At 25.6% G+C, this 13,705-nt stretch overlaps 1 non-coding gene and 1 pseudogene across 1 annotated transcript; both read right to left on the bottom strand.

Moving 5' to 3' along the window:
• Positions 1-13,016: 13,016 nt before the first annotated feature.
• Positions 13,017-13,109, bottom strand: LOC122722568 (annotated as a pseudogene).
• A 12-nt stretch (positions 13,110-13,121) lies between these two features.
• TRNAG-GCC lies at positions 13,122-13,192 on the bottom strand. Its single transcript has one exon. It is a non-coding gene; the product is annotated as a tRNA-Gly (tRNA).
• Positions 13,193-13,705: the final 513 nt, after the last annotated feature.

The raw sequence follows: 13,705 nt of genomic DNA, 5'->3' as shown, positions 1-13,705 counted from the left end.
TAGTCTAGTGGTAAATTTCTAGAAAAGAAAAGCAGAGTTATAAGTGAAAATGAATTTTGAATCCTTTTATTCGGTTAGAAGCCTTCTTTGTCTTTGGGCGAAGCGGGTTTAATGGCTAACTTTGTTTTTTTTTTTTTTTTGGCTTTTCTCATCTATTGTTGAGTTTTTTTTTTTTTTTAGTTTTGTGCTGGTCTTTTTGTTAGTGTGTAATGGTTTATCAATGTGGTCGGTCAATCTAAGATGAAATTTGTAATTATTGAGTGCTGAAGCTCTGTATCGCCTCTATTACTCTAACTTTATAACTAGATGAGACTAAGAATATCATAGCCCAGTCTCTTTTCTCCATAAACGGTGGTGATGGCTCTTGGCTTGCAGCCTGAAATAGTTTTGGTCTCTAGATTGGTGATTTTTGGTGATTTTCTACAGAGTGTTATTTCTAGATATTCCTACTTTTTATTCTTGTGAGTTGGTGTTGTTCTTCACTCTTTTCTTGTATGCAAGGCTTAGATAGTTTTCGGCTGGATTTTTCGACTCGATGGCGGAACTCACCCATGTTTTTAATTTTGGATTTGTCGGTGTCGATTGGGTGGAGGGTCAGTGATGTTTGCAGGTTTGTTGGTGTCAGTTGGGTAGAGGATTGGTGATGCTAGCAATGTCTCTCTTCTTAGGATCAACGGTTCGATGCTCTGCATGGGTGGATTTGATCGGTTGACGGACTTCTCATCTATGAATTGTAGTTTTTAGACTATCTATAACTTGTTTAACTTTTATTTTTCTGACCTCTTTTTTTAGTTTTTTAATGTAAAAAATATTGTATGATAAAAAAATAACAAATGAAAAAAAAAACTATATGAATAATAGAATTTATAAAATAAAATAGGTAGAATTCAAATTTTATGCATTGAATCTATAATAGATTCAATCAATATAAAAATTACCTGTATATATATGCATGTTAAATGGTTGAGACAACCATTCACATTTTGACTTTTTTTTTTTTCTTATTGTAAAAGATTGAAAATGTAAAAATTGATATTATCCTCAATTTAAATGAGATAATTTTTGTACAAACGGATTTATATTGATTTGTAAGTATAAACACATGGAATTTATTGATTTTTATGTGAAATTAATATATTTTTATTTTTACGAGTTGATATACCTCGAATTTATGTAAATTTTTCAAATTTATTCTAAAAGTATGATGTCTCTAAAATAGGAATAGATGTGAGAGTAATATTTTATAAATTATTAAATTTAAAATGTAAATATTGGCAGAATTATATTTTATATAAATTAGTATAAAATATATAAAGTTGAAAGAATTCCATTTAATTTATAAAAAATATAAATTAAATGGAAGCTTGAAAAAGGCATAATAATACATGAAATACATTTTCAAAAAAATACGTTGCTCAATTATTTTAATTTAATTAATAAAGTAATTATGTTTTTCTTCTCATAATATATTTTTCTTTTTTTATGATTTAAATATACATTTTTGAATAATAACTCTTTATTAATTTATTAGATAACTTTATTTAATATGTATTTAAGAATGAAATATTTATTTAAATATAATTTAATAATATAAAATATTTTATTTTTACACTAACAGATTTAATCTGATAAAAAGTGTATTTAAATAAATCGGAAAAATTATAAATTTTACTCTTTCAATCTCAATTTTCAATTTAAAAAAAAATTATTTCATTTTTAATGGCTATAAAGTATATTTAAAAAAATAAATAAAAATTTTTTCCCTTAATTATAAACCACCTTTTTCAAGGCCAATTGAATTAGAAAAGCAAAAGATTTGCATCTTTAATTTAAATATTATTATCTTGGATCATTCATTCGAATTTTCAATTTTAAAGAAATTCAGTCAAAATTGACAACCAACAAATTAATTCACAACATCACATACTGGATTTTGTTTCAGAAAATTCATATGTGCAAATTAAATCACTTTTCTTTAAGTTTTAATTTTTGGCTATTTTTTTAAAAAAAGTGTGATTTAAATAATTACTTTAAAAATTAAAACATTTAAATAAAATTTGAAATGAACATAAATATCTTATTAGTTATTCAAAAGGCTTTTTAAATTATATAAAAATACCTTATGGAATCAACGAATATAGAAAAAAATTACTATTTAGATGAAAATTTTATTAATTAATTTTTTAATTTTAAAAAATATATTAAAATGTCTTAACATTCTAAAAAAGTTATTAGTTAGTCTCTTTATTAATTTTAGTCATTAAATATTTTATTATTTAATTTTTATAGTTTTAAAAAATTTATTAGTTAATTCTTCAAATTTTTTAAAAATCTATTACTTACGGTTAAAATTAATAGAGAAATAAACTAGTAGACTTTTTAAAATGCCAAAATATTTAATTCATTTTTCAAAATTAAAAAAAATAATTAGTAAATTTTTCTATATTATAAGGATTAAATAGTCATTTTTTCTATAATAAAGCATCAACTATACACAATATTATCTTATAATGGATTATTTTAATTGAATTGAGGAAATAAAATAGATATTATAGTATGAATCATGTGTGATATACTCGAATATATTTAATTATTTATCATAATAATAAGAATAAAAAGAGTGACTAATCCATAAGCTTAGCTCAAAGAGTTTGTCCTATAGGGATTCAAGATAAATTTGTTGCATTTGGATAATGATAAGATTATACAATTATCTCACACATCTTTCAAGTCTTATCTTCTAACGTTAATAGTGAATTTTCAACTCAATTATTCGTTTACATATGTATATATATATATATACACATACGTATTAAATTTCAACAATAAGAAAATAGTCTACTGGTAAATTTCTAGAAAAAGAAAACAGAGTGATAAGTGAAAATGAATTTTGAACCTTTTTATCCGGTTAGAGGCCTTCTTTGTCTTTGGGGAAGCGGGTTTAACAGCTTTTGTTGTAACTTTGTTTGATATTTTGGCTTTTCTCATGTTGAGTTTTTTTTTATTGTTTTAATTTTGTGCTGCTGGTCTATTTATTAGTATGTAATGGTTTATTAGTGATCAGTCAATCTGAGATAAGATTGGTAATTATTCGGTGCTGAAGCCTGTATCGCCTCTATTACTGCAACTTTATAACTAGATGAGGTTGAGAATATCATAGCCCAATCTCTTTTCTCCATAAATGGTGGTGATGGCTCTTGGCTTGCAGCCTCAAATAGTTTTGGTCTCTAGATTAGTGGTTTTTGGTGATTTTCTACATAATATTATTTCTGGACATGCCTGCTCTTTATTCTTGTGGGTTGGTGTTGTTCTTCACTCTTTTCTTGTATGCAAGGCTTAGATAGTTTTCGGCCGAATTTTTCGACTCGGTGGCGGGAATCACCGGTGTTTTTAATTTTGGATTTGTCGATGTCGGTTGAGTGGAGGGTCAATGATGCTTGCGGGTTTGTTAGTGTCGGTTGGGTAGTGATCGGTGATGATAGTTGTGTCTCTCTTCCCAGGAGCACCATATGGGTTGGGCTTAATCAGTTGATGGACTTCTCATCTATGAATTGTAGTTTTTAGACTATTTAAAACTCGTTTGACTTCTATTTTTCTCACCTCATTTCTTAGCCTTTTAATGTAAAAAATATTGTATAATAAAAAAATAACAAATGAAAAAAAAACTATATAGATAATAGAATTTATAAAATAAAATAGGTAGGACTCAAATATTTATGCATTGAATCTATAATACATTCAATCAATATAAAAATAACCTGCATAGCTATGTATATACGTGTTGAATGGTTAAGGCAACCATTAACATTTTGACTTTTCTTTTTTTGCTGTAAAAGATTGAAAAGATAAAAATTGATACTATCCTCAATTTAAATGAGAGATAATTTTTGTACAAACGGATTTATATTGATTTTTAAGTATGAATGCATAGAATTTATTGATTTTTATGTGAAATTAATATATTTTTATTTTTACGAGCTGATATACATCGGATTTATGTAAAATTTTCAAGTTTATTCTAAAAGTATGATGTCTCTAAAATAGGAATAAATGTGAGAGTAATATTCTATAAATTATTAAATTTAGAATGTAAATATTGGCACACTCTCAGATTTAATCTGGTAATAAGATTGGTGATTCATAAATAATGGAAGGTAGACTAAGAGTGAAAGCTAAGTGAAACCCTCTAGTAAAGCCCGCGCTTCGCCTATTAAGGATCGATAAACACCAGAAACAATGAGTTATACCATGTAGAATATGTCCCTGGTGATCAATAAGAATCACAATAATGATTGCAGGAGAGAACTGATTCTTCAACGAAACATCACATGTGAGCCGAAAGGTCTCTTGAGAAACAACAAGAGTAGCTTTACAAGGAGTACTAGAAATCACATGAGTTGAAGGAGCAACAAAAATCCCACATAGCTGGAGCTATGAAAAATCCAAAACAATATGGGACACAACATATAGAGGATCAAGAGCCATTGAATAAAAAATACACCAATTTTGCTCTTTTTAGATATGCCACGAGATAAGGACAAAAAGAGAAAGAAACATAGAACTATTAGATTGCGCTAATAAAGCCTCCTACAATAATGAGACATGAGAAAAGCCCACTCAGGCCGATATACACAAAGGTTAGCAGACCAAATTAGAGGAGTTGAAAAATATTAGAAAAATGTATGTTCCAGAGTTTTAGGCACAGACTGGCAAATGAGACAGATAGAATCCACAACACAACCACGTCAAGCCAAATTAGATAAAAATAGATAAAGTATTATGAAGCAAACGCCAAAGAAAAGCTTTTAATTTTGGCACAACATGCAGAGACTAAGACACACAGAAGATTATGGATGCAAAGCTGAAGAAAACATCAAATAACAATAACTAGAACGAATAGTATACTAACTATTTTACGTATGATGCCAAACCAACAGACTCAGAGTATCAAAAGGGGCCACTAGAATAGCCAAAATCTTGGTAACCTCTAAGATAAAGAAGAGGCATGAAAGGAGCGATGATGCCAATCAAGAGTCGAATGATCAATGAGCTGTGATACTAGGCAGATATGATCCGAAAAATCAGTAGGTTGTTGCAAATAGCAGCTGACAGACTGAGGTAGCCAAGGGTCATACCAAATGTGAGTAGAACAATTATCCCCAATATTAATACAAATATTATCACTTAACAGGTCACGACCAATTATAAGACTTTGCCAGACCTAAGAACCATTATGCTTATACTCAGTTTGCTAGGAAGAGGCTCGGGGGAAGTATAAGGCCTGTAAAATTGTGGTCCACAAACTAGAGAGGTTATGAAGGAGCCGCTAACATTGCTTTGCCAAACAGGCCAAATTGAACTTTTCGAAGTCCTTAAAACCCATCCTACCATGTGATTTGGACATACATGAACATTGCCAACTAACCCATCTAATCTCATAAGAATCCTCAGAACTACTACACTAAAAAGGGGATAAAGTACTATTAAGCCTAACGGAGATATGCTTAGAATACAAAAAAACAGACATAGAATAAGTGGGGATAGTTGTTAACATGGACTGAATCATAGTGGCACGGCCAGCATGTGATAGCAATTTTTGCTTCCATGACGGTATCTTAACTTGCACACGCTCCTCAATTGTTGCAAGTGCTTGTTGCCGTGAATGACCGAACAACATCAGCAATTCCAAGTACTTATCCGAGGGTGAAGCTTCAGACATGGAAACCGAGATAGAATGTCTCATTGTAGTGGTACTGATATACGCTTGCTAAATAAAACATATGACTTATGAGTATTAACAGATTGACAAACTGCCATATAAAATTGCACAAGACCTAACAAAGTCAAAGCCTCTTGACAAGCAAAATATCATTAACAAAAAAGATATTAGTAAATACTGGAGCAGCCCCATGATATAGTTGAAAATACAAGTAATTAAAAATGTATTTTAGTTGACTTAAAAATACATCTAGATATTAAAATTATTAATCAATTATTTCATCTAAAAAATATTAATAAAATTTAAATAATTATTCTTTACGAATATATTATCGATTAACATAGCGCTCGATTACTAAATTGAAATCATTACGTTAAAAAATAAAAGTCGATTACATAAATTTTCTTTGTCATTTTAAGTGCTATAAATATTACAGACTTAGCGACGGATTTTGTTTCCGTCAGAAAAAATGAAATCAGCGATGGCATCAACGGCGGATTTGCGACAAAAAATATAATTACAAATTTCTGACGGATTAGCGATGGATTTTGAAATTTATTTTTACTTATTATATAAATTTATTTTTATATGTTTTTAAAGACTTATTATTTGATGTTTTATTATTATTTATAATTATTATTAATTGAAATTTATATATAATTATTTTATCAAATATCTTGAAGAGCAGTATTATCTAGAGATAGAGAAGATGTCCAGCAGCTCTCTATAAATGAAACACATGAGGCAACAGAGGTGCAAGAGAAAACATGAGAGCATACTCCATAAGCAAACGCATTCTCATCATCACACAACTGTAAATTCTACTTCTCTATCAGATATTTCAGTAAACTGATAGATTTGTTTTAAATTTTATGAATATTGTTAAATATATGGATTTGTTCTAAATTTTCAATTTTATAAACATTGTGAAGTATTTGTGTGTATGAACATGAATTATAATGATAATGAATAACCTATAATTTATATAGAATTTATTGAATTTATTTTTTAGTTGTAAATTATTTATTATAAGAATATCTAAATAAAAATCGAAAAATATTTTGTTTACGATAATGAATGTTATTTAAAATATAAATAATTGTGACAGATTTGCGACGGATTTTATAAAAAAGTTTTAATGCTTCCGACGATTTGTGACGAATTTAGATAAAACGGTCTTAAGATTGATTTCCAACGGATTTTTTCGTCGCTAATTATTTCTGACAGACTATCGATGGATTGGTTATTGGATTTTTTCGAGCTTTAGCGACGAATAAAGTTGGTCGCTAAATTTTCCGGATCATCTGTCGGAAATCCGTCGCAAATATTTGCAATGGATTTCAGATTCTTCGGAAAAATTAGCGATATGACTTTAAGCGACGGGTCTTAAGCCGTTGGAAATCCGTCGCTGATACTTTCAGCGACGAATTTTGGACTATCAGCGACGGAAAAATTCCGTCGCTGATAGTCTGTTATTTTGTAGTGTTTAAAATTATAATTATAATATTACAAATTTAAATTTTCAATTTTTAAACTTTTAATCTTTAAATTATTGGCTACAAATTACTAACATTTAATTATCATAATTAATATTCCTTCAAAATCTTATAAAAAAGAATAATGAATCGAATATATTTAGATAATAGATTTTATTAAAACATATTAAAAAATTTAGGTAATATATAATTATGTTTAGCTAGTCTTATTTTTAAAATTAATATTGGACAGATTTGAGTTTTATATACTGAGTATTTATATTTATTTTTTTATTAATAATTAATTAAATATAAAGTATATATTTTTATAATATTTATAAATTTTTATATCCAATAAACAAAAAAAATTAGAATATAAATGTGAAGTTACAAATTGATTTAGATTATTTTATTCAAAAAATTAAAATATAATTAATTAAAAATAAAAAAAAATTTCATGTGAAATGATAGATGGTATTTTTAAATTTTGATCAAAATTAATTTAGTTTCATGGATAAAATTGTAATAAATTTTAAAAATTTATTTTAATTATTTAAAATTAAAAATTTAAGATATAAAAATTAAATATTTAAATTATTTGGATTAACAGAGCGTAAATAAAATGATTAAGATTGAGCTTTAAGTTTTCAGTAGAAAGTGGACATTCGAATGAGTATTTAATTAGTACTTTTGGAATAGATTCACGTATAGATTCATCATTCATTCCAAGTTTCTGTAAACAATTAATTTATGATTCCGTTTTTTCAGAAAATAATTTATATATAAAAAATATTTTTCACCAGAAAATATATTTCATATAAAATATTTCTGAAAAAAACAAACTTTCTTTTACTTTTTATTGTAACTTAAAAAATAAAGGATCCTAACAAATTTGTACATAATATTATTAACAAGATTCTCAAAATTAAAAAAAAAAAAAAAAAAAAAACTCTATTTACCTTAGAGGTAACTCAATTTTTTCTTTAACAAAAACTATATTTTTCCAAAAATATATTCCATAATGGAGGCTTAAGCTCAAATTCCAATCCTATTGCAAAAATGAAAATACTACTAGAATTAATTAATTCTTTGAGAATATGCAAATTGGATAGTAATTTTTAAATATTAACAAAAAATATTATTAGGATATAGAAATGTTTGTATAATATATAATATAAGTTAATCATGATCAGTTTTAATTTTAAAAACTTCAATCAATGATTTTAAATTCATGAAATTTCAAATTTAAATGGTTCGATGTTAAATTTAAATTAAATTTAATTCATCTTAAAAGTTATTTTAATTTGTAACTCAAAATTATATTAGATTATTGACGTATTTATAGGAGGTTTAATATTCGTAGAAAAATTAAATTTGAATCAGATTTAATTCAACTAAAAAAATTCTTATAAATAACATATTATTTATTTTAAATTATCCATTTCAAATTGATGTGAGATTTATATATTAATTATTAAAAAAAAACTTTGAAAAGTTCACCAAATTGATTAATTAAGGATAACAGATACATTATCAATTTTTGAAAAGTTCACCAAATTAATTAAGGATAACAGATACATTATCAATTTCAAATCGATTTGAATTTTATATATTAATTATTTTTTAAAAAAAAATATCGAAAAAGTCAACCAAATTGAAATCAAGGGGAGGGTTAAAAGGTTTTAGCAGCCCATATGATTAAGAGGCATATATTATGGTAGGCCATCCCATTTTCTTGTATGTATTAAATTAGTGGAGTTGACAAATTATAAAAGCCAGAAGCCTTTCATTTTCATTTTGAAAATTCCTTCCACTTATTTTATTCTTATCTTCAACCATATGCTTCACCTATACTCATTTAAGCATATTTTTTTAAAAAAAAAAATAAAGACATAATTTTATGAAAAAAATAATAATTTAAATATTTAATTTTACTTCTAATAATTTCAAGTTCTTAATTAAATTAGTATGGGGACATTTTTCTAAGCAAATGAGATTATGACTCTCACAATAATTGCTTAAACAAACTCACTTTTCCCAAATAAATTAATTAGGTCAAATATTTTAAAAATAAGCAATTAAAATTTATTTGTTGTATTGAAAACGTCACACAATTAGTATAATGCAAGGCTTTCAAAACGTGATAGAATACTAATTTAATCTAACTTGCTAATTTTCTCTTTCTAGTAATCTTTCTCTTCCTACCAGTTAGAGAGACTTTTCCTTTATTCTTATTTTTCCTCTGAGGCATATTGAGCGTTCTCCACTTGTTTTAGAAGTGGGTTTACACTTTCCACTTTCTGAGTAAACATTTACAAATTTTTTTAAATTTAGTCAATCTGACATCTCTTAGTATGAAATTTTCTCTAAATCTATTTTTAACATTGTATATTCTAGTTTGTTGTATTGGTTTTCCTCTTTATATGCAAGGATGGTTTCATTAGATTGGCAACTGAGGGAGATAGTATCAAAAAACACTGACGAATGAATCTCCAACTAATTTCTTTAATGTTTTAAGCTGTTTATAGAAATATCTGTTTTAACTTATACACTACTCATCGAATCTTTTGATGTTTCATCATAAGGAAGACTCTTGCTTTATTGGTAAAGTTAGATATGTTGGTTGGCTATAATTATTATTATTATTATTTTCTTTTTCTCTTCCAATGGCAATGGAGATTTAAGTGCCCTGTAGGCTTAGTTTTCTTGCTATGTCTTGGTTCTTGACTTATCTTTTTTTATTTATTTTTTGGCTTGGCAACGATCATGGTTGAGGAAGCCTTGGTGTGTGCTCTCCATTCTCGCCAGCAGAATCACGCTTTGTGAATGCTGGTTGACATTGCTTTTTTTTTGGGCCAAGCTAGAAAACCTGATTCTAGGTTCTTTTGGGTTGGGTCATGTATGGATATAATAGGTTGGGCTAATGTCACATGCCTTTTATTTTAAAACTTTCTTTTTCAGATTGCAGTTGTTAGTGTTTGAATAAGTCTATGTTACAAGTTTTTTTTTTTTTTTTTATAAACCATTCGTTATTTAAAATTTATTGATTTGATTAATTTAGATTCGTATCGGACAGATCCATTAAGAGAGCAAAACACTTCTTTCCAAATTTTTAAAAGTATTATGTATTCAAAATTTAAATTCAAAATCTTAATTAGAGAAAAAAAATATATACCATTCTATATCTCTAGATAAAGGTATCAATTTTTACTAAAAGTAATATCAGTACTTAAGCCATTTTTACTAAAAAATTGTTCAATTCTGATTATGGAATGCTTCTATCTAAACATCAGAACTGAAATTGGAATACTTTTGTCTAAGGACTAGAATTGAAATTAAACTTACAGTTCTTTGATTTTTAAGAACTAAATTTGAAATTAAATTTGAATACTTAACCAATATAATTAGCAGTTTGGATACAGTTCGATTTCAATTTTAAAACTTTAATTTTAATTCTAATTTAAATACTAATTATTGCACACAAAATTATAATATTTATACATTTCTTTTAAAATACTAAATCTAATACAAAACCGTAGTAAAAGTAATAACACTATCATTTAAGTAATGATAAAATTAATATTAATATATATTATATATTATATATAATTCTCAAAAGAATATTATATTATTTTATATATATTTATTAATTATATAATTTTCATTTAAAGATAAATATGTAATTAATATATAAAGGAATATTATATTATTAATATGATTCACTTATATAACTAAACACAATATATAATGTAATTAATATATTTATAATTAAAATAAAAAATACGCACATATATGTATTTAAATTCTATTACTAACAAGAATATTAGATATAAATATACAAGCTATTTAGATAAAATAAGCTATAAAAAACCATTTAAATTATTTAAATCAAACTATATATTTACAACTAATTAAAATTATGGTTATTTTTTAAATATTATTAATAATATTTAATAATTAAGAGAGAGAATCATACTTAAATTATAACTCCTCTACTGAGTTCTAGATAAAATTATTAATAATCTCTCTAATTCATTTAAAATTATAAAAAATATACTAAAATTAAAAAATAAAGTAAAAGATTTAGTTAAAATTGATTTTAGCCTATCTAAATATGTAATCTAAATATTTCGACACAGTAATATTTTAATATAATTAAAGATAGTAAAAATAAATTCTAAAAAATAAAAAAAATAAAAAATTAAATTTATATCCAATGAATCACACTTATTAAGAAAAAATATTTTATTTTAATTTGATCAATAATTATATATGAAATAATAAACTATATAAATTTTAAAATACTATTCTCCAAAATTTATTGCAAAAAAAGATAATCTGAAATTTTGAGTTGTGAATTATATTTTTTATAGACTGATAAATCCATTTATATAAAATATAGCGTTAAATGTGTAAATTTTTTTAAAAAATAGTGATTAATTTTTTCTGCTTTTAACTTCCAACAAGCTTCGTTTTTGAAAAAATCAATTGAATAAATTTAATTTTTAATTTGAAAAAAATCCAATATTAAAATATTAAATTTATTTTCAAGTATTATCTTATAGTACACTCATTTGAAAAAATAAAAAATAAATAAAAATCCGTGATACGATGCTGGAGGAAGATTGAAGCGACAGATTAATTGTATGCGACCATTTAAACGGTAAGAGAGAGAAAAAAAAGAAAATGACATAAAGTTTGAAGGACCCTACAAAAACGACTTGACAGTTGTCGTTTCTGCCATTTGGAGAGTAGCTGGGCCCATCTCTTATAACAATTTCAGCTTTTGTTTTTTTTTTTAAACAATACAGATTGCATTTTCATCTCTTAGAGAATGGAGTCTAGTGGGGGATTATTCATCCTTTAATGCATTTCACTCGATTTCAAGACGCCGAGTTTGATTCCCGCTTTATTATTTTCAAAAAGATTTACATGATTAAAAATTATAAAATTAATTATTATTCTTAATCATTAACCACATAAACAAAATTTATTTAAAAATTACATATTTTAAAATAAATTTAAAATATTTAAGTGAAATTTAATATTATAGATAAAATTTTAATATTATATTAAATTTGTATAACATCTAACTCATTTAATTAAGACTCTTATAAGGCATATAATTTTTATTATAATTTTATTAATTTTTTATTTAGAATTAATTATTTCATTTATATTAAAATATTACATTATCAATAAATAATAATAATTTTAAGAAGTTATTAGTAAATATTGATGTGGCAAGTAAATAATAATGTATTATTTTAATATAAATTAAATAATAAATTTTAAAATTAAAATAGCAAAATCACACCATATTTTTTTAAAAAAAAATATTTTTAAAAAAAATTATTCAAAAATTATATTTTACTTGACATTCAATATTTTGAAATATAAGAGAATAATAATAAAATAAGTTTAGCTCGGCTGTAGTTATTCAATCCATCCCAACAATTTCTTAATAATTAGGCAAATCTACAATTTATTCTCCATAGTTTAGGGAAACATACATATTGATTTGTATTTTTTTAAAGTCAACTATTTAATTTTTATTATATTAAATTTTACCATGAAAATATAGTTAAATTAGCATTATTATATTTTTTTAAGGATTAATTAGTTATATGTATTTAAATTGTTGAAATATATAAAAAGACTAATGAATTATATAGCATAGAGACTAATTTTATCTTTTTTTTTTTTATAAATTACAAAGAACAAATAGCTAATTTTAAAAAACTATGTTTTAATTCCATTTCACAAATTTCTTTATAAATATTCCTAAAATTTGATAAATGTAATAAAAAAAGGAAACAGAAGAGCTCAGATGCGCTCGATTTATCGTCCGGTAAATCAGACGGAAGGTGACGGACCCCACCATCAACCACAAAGCACACGACTCATCACAGCTCTCATATTAACAGTGCACCAGCCGGGAATCGAACCCGGGTCTGTACCGTGGCAGGGTACTATTCTACCACTAGACCACTGGTGCCTTGCTGTCCATGATTTGACTAATTTTAAATTTATAATATTTACTTAATCTTGCTCGTTTCCTGTGCGAGCCTACTCTTTTTCAATATAATGTAATACATTTTATATGTGATGGATGCCGGGCCGCAGCCATCCAAGAGAAAATTAGATCCAAAGAAACGAATTAAGTGTAAAAAGACAGATCGGTTCAATATGTTTAGCCTTGATCCAAGTATGCGGAGTAGGTCAGATACTCACAATCACTGTAAAAATTTATTATTCTAAATTTCAGGATATCAATATAAATTTTAAATATTATCAAGGAATGATAAAAAAATAATTCTGTAGCATTTTGGCTATTGATAAAAAGAGTAATTTCACTGCAAACCAAACATCATGCAAATCTATGCATGATAAGGCAATCACAATTGCACTTGACTGCCTCGTAGAATCTATAAAAACTGCAGGAGACAAATATTCTTCAGCAACCATATTTATCAAAGCAAATTTTCATTTTATGGATCAAGAAAAGAAT

This window comes from Manihot esculenta, chromosome 18 (assembly GCF_001659605.2).
Source record: "Manihot esculenta cultivar AM560-2 chromosome 18, M.esculenta_v8, whole genome shotgun sequence".
In the NCBI taxonomy this organism is placed as follows: Eukaryota; Viridiplantae; Streptophyta; class Magnoliopsida; order Malpighiales; family Euphorbiaceae; genus Manihot; species Manihot esculenta.
Note: the sequence above shows the minus strand (reverse complement) of the source record. Positions and strands in the feature narration are given on the sequence as shown.